Here is a 4,860-nt window from a genome sequence, read left to right as displayed (position 1 = left end):
TAGGTAGGCACGAATAGGAAGGCATTCGGCGTCAGGGGCGGACCACTGGTGGGGTTAGATAGGGCACGTGGTCCGATTTATTAATATCAATTCTTCTGGGAATCGCCGACTTTGCAGGGAATTTTTATAAAGATTCGGTTCGCCAAAATAACAGATTACATTAATCCAAGAACATATGATATCCGTATGTTTAAAAAAAATATTTTCAACTGTAATCTGAGAACGAAAAAACAAAATGTATAATACAGGGTGTCTCGGCAGTACGTTACTCTTTTTCAGGTGTGACTAAAGCATATGAAGACGAATCAGGAATGCTTAACTTTTTCAGATACAAGGAGTACCATTTGGAGGCACTATTTTCACAGGGAGGAGTTGTAGGAAAAAAAAACAGGTATTCCTGACTCGTCTTTATATAATCTATTTACTACTGAGAAAAAGTCACCTAGTTCCGGGGCACCCTGTATATTGAATAGAATTTAATTTGGACAATGTAGAATGTAGCAGAAAATGATCTTCTGTTCGGTTTCTACTCCAAATATAAATTCAACAATTAATTTTACAATAATACAAATCAATGACAAGTTATTCATTATAAGAAATGTCAAAAAATGCAAATATTTTGTCCAAATATTATTTTTTCCGCGTCTGCCATACATCATGATATTCGAGTCATATCTCTCATGAATTTTATTATTAGTTGAAGTAGAAATTGAAAAGAAAAACTTTAACATTTCCCAAATGAAATTTTATATGTTATAGATTTTAGTTTCTCTTTCTCAGTTTGAATATTTTAATTTTTCAATAATCTTTTTTATTTTGAGCTTTACGAACCGTATGGAAAAATAAAACTGAGCACAGAAATAGTCAAGGAGCTTTGAAACTTCAAATTAACCATATTTCAGAAGCTTCCAAGAAAAATCTTTTTGTTTCAATTTATGAAATCTGCATGTCTCAAAACGTAAACTGTAGAAATATCAAAGGGCTTATAATTTTCAAAGGTTCATCATTTAAAATAAAAAGTGCACATATCAATGAATTAACGAAAGGAAATTGATAATGAATATACAATAATTCGCGGTTTTGTGATTAATTATTTCTGCTATTAAATCACCCTTTGAAATCCAGAAATCTTCTAGTTTGATATTCATATTTCGACAAATGCAATTTCAGTTTTTTTAATTCGAGAAACATTTTTGAGTATGGTTGAAATTTGGGTCGGTTAAAATTTCGATGGAATCAATATCGTAAGACCACAACAATAATAGAAACTAAGTTATTAAATACAATTAGATGATCATAAAACGGATTTTAATGGGAACTGGCCAAAACAGTTGCTCACAAAATCATATAAAAGCTGAATTTTTGGTTCATCCCTTCAAATACTAAATGTACAGAGGAAAAAGAAAAATTATAGCTTTTCGTGAAAACTTGACAGTTAACGTATTCAGACATCTAAGTAAAATTTGCTTTTCATAGGAAAATTTATATAAAATTTGGTACGAAAATCGAAAACAGAACAGAAAATGATCTCTTTGAAGCTTTTGGAGTTGGATATTACAAAAGATATCAATATGATACTTTTTACAGTATGGGATGAGCTCGTGCAGATTTGAATCTCCCATTAAGCTTATTATACAAAATGGTCCATTTGAAAATAAAACAGTGGCTCTGTAGGTCTACAGAACCGATTTACATAAAAACGCTCGGACACGTCAAATTTTGATTTAAGGGGGACAACTTCTAAGATCAAATTCAAAATCGTATCGCTTCAACCCTTAGTGTTATAACCCCAACCCCTATATTTTGAATAGGGAAGAGGGGGTAAGTGATAACTCATTTGAAAGTCCTTTCTTTTCTGAGTTCAGCATATTTAGTTTTTTTCCATTCAATTCATTAATTTTTGAGATATCCATATTTAAATTTTATACAAAATTGGCCATATCGTTAAACATGCTATGTGAATTGATCAAATTTTCACTAATGTAATCTTTGGTTCAGATGACAATAATTAACTACCATACACCAGATATCAAAATATTGAAGTTTGTTTCTTTTATCAACAGTAGTTTATTCATCGGCAAAAATAATTGAATTAATTATTATTTTTTCGAAAATAACCAGGGTGGCAACCCTACAGCCGGATTTATCATAGAAATTCCAGAATAATTAGTTGAAAATCAACGTTGTTTAAAATTTAAATGTGCAAATTTCGAAAACGAATGAATTGAATGAAAATAAAAATAACTATGCTGAACTTAGAATATGAAAAAGCCTTTCCAATGAGGTATCACCTACACCCTATATTCAAGAGGGTTGGAGTTGTTACACTTAGCGATACGATTTTGAATTTGATCTCAAAAGTTGTGCCCCTGGAATCAAAAATCGACGTGTTCAAGCATTTTTTTACAATTCGGTTCTGCCGACCTACAGAGCGACTGTTTCTTTTCCAATGGCCCACCCTGTATAATTCTTTTACTGGTGCCTCGACAAAACTCCAAACTCGCCTAATGCTCACCAATAATAATGAGAAATTAATGAAAATAATGTGCAAAATTTGTGTTCAATTGAAAATCTGCCACAAGTATAATTATACTGTATGCTTTAAGACAATAAACTGAATAGTAGTATATCAAAGAAGGATTTCAAATCTTTTCCCTGATAGGAAACAAATTTCGAAGTTTTTCTGAGCGTGATCCATTTTCAACAATTTGTTTTCAGATCTGAATCCCTTTCGACGAGCCGTCCATGCCTAATTCATTAGTGTGGACTTCTCGTTGATAGACACAGACTCCAATCCCCACTCGATCATTACTCGTCAAGTCATGTAAAATGTGAAAGAACTTATGCTTTCTCACAAATCGACAAGAAATATCCGAGCAAGCATCTGAAGAAAAATATTTGGGTCGGTAGATCTATTTCAAGACCGGTCAGTTTGATGCACAATGCACGACGCCTAACAATGATCTCTCTTCTGAACAAAATACCTAATCTGGGGGGCTAAAAGATTTTTCACAATGGAATGGTCAATCCCTTCGGGATTTTCGTCTTCTGCAGCTGTGGCTGAATGCCATTTCCAACCAGCGTGAAGCCTCGAAAGAGGTGGCTGAAAATTATTAAAACATTGCAAGACCTGCAAAAATTTGTTGCAATTGAGCTTCGGGCTTCAGTTGGGTCAAGGCAACCCTCTGCGAAGTACCGACAGTGAAATATGTAGATTCGTTTAAAGGACAAGAGGAGGGACCACACGCAAATATTGTCTTTTTAGGTGTTTCAACACCTTTTTAGGAGGTAGCCCAGATTCGAACATAAGGGTTCGGTCAATTTGAATGTCATGTTACTATAAGCAATCTATCAACACGTGGTTGTTAAACAGTTCAAACATTCAATTCAGTCTTCAATGGGGCAATATTGAATCATTTTCTATATAACGAGAATGGTGCAAAAAAATATAAGGGTGTTCTTGTGCAGGCAGGTACAGTGCGGATGCAGGACATTCTGGGAAGACTGAATCAGTGCTCGAAATATGTCCCAATTATATTTTTTAGTGATACAGGATGTTTTATGCATTCAATCAGAAACACTTGAACGTTGGATTTTCATGAAAATTTCAAGAAATAGGATAATGACTAATATAAACTTATAATGACTTTTTGACAGTGCAGTTCCGGATTGAGAAAATTCAATTTATATACCACATCTTGTAAAATACCCCGTATATAAAACTTTCTAGAAGCGAAATTTTCCTCAGAATTTATACTAAATACTCTCTCAACCAAGCCTATTGGCATAACTGGCATAATTCGTATCAATATTATATGTACTATTGAATATCGAATATCCATATTGAATTAATTAAATTTCTCAAGAACAAATCCTCAGGAATACGCTGCCCCTCATTTAACCCGAATACATATTTTTTTATATTATCTAAAAGAGTTTTTTCTTTCAAAAAATAACTCGCTTAGCTCAGAAGCAAGCTTCAAATTATAGAAACTCTCATGGAATCAAAAACTTTCCTTTTATTCTTCATGAAATCTTTGAATATGCTACCAGCTGTGTTTCAAATATTCGAAAATAGAATTTTCAGACATAAATAATTTCAAAAGTGAGAATTTCTATCCTTTGAAGCTTGCTTTTTTTTAAAATTCATTCAAGGTTTTGTAAAAAGAAACCCAAAAATTCGTATATTCGGATGAAATAAGATGCAGCACATTCCTAGAGATTTGTTATTGAGAAATTCAATTTATTTATTAACGCCTCATACACAGGTCCGTGTTTATTATAAATTGAAAATATTTATAAGAAGTGTACCAGTATTGCCTATACGCTTGTTTGAAAGAGTATTTGGTGTAAACTGTGAATAAAATTTTGCTTCTTGAAAATTTGATGTTTCACAAGATGTGGAATGAGAAATGTAATTTTCTCGGTCCGTACCTGCACTATATCAACAAGGATTATGAGTGAATATTAGTCATTGTCTTATAGGTACTCATTTCTTGATATTTCCATGAAAAACCATGAAGGCGTTCAAGAGATACGTCAATTGAAAATTTTTGATAAAATACATAAAACATCCTGTATCTCCTAACGAATACAGAGTGAGTCGTACAAATATTTCAACAGTAAATTCTTGAGGTCAAAAGAAACCCTTTTTTCCTTTACTATTTTTTTCGATTTGGCCCTGATAAAAAGATATATGTAGCCATTTTAAGTTTTCATAATGAGCTATGCCACTCCTGGAGAAACACAATTCCCATTAGAATAACAAGCTAAATCTATGACACTACACATCTGTGGATCTTTTAAACAGTTGCATTCAGTCAAAGTCCAATTTTTAAAATTTCACAGATACTTCAATTT

The sequence above is a fragment of the Coccinella septempunctata genome, chromosome X, assembly GCF_907165205.1.
Source record: "Coccinella septempunctata chromosome X, icCocSept1.1, whole genome shotgun sequence".
Classification (NCBI taxonomy): Eukaryota; Metazoa; Arthropoda; class Insecta; order Coleoptera; family Coccinellidae; genus Coccinella; species Coccinella septempunctata.
The sequence above is the reverse complement of the archived record's forward strand: the minus strand, read 5'-3'. Positions refer to the sequence as shown.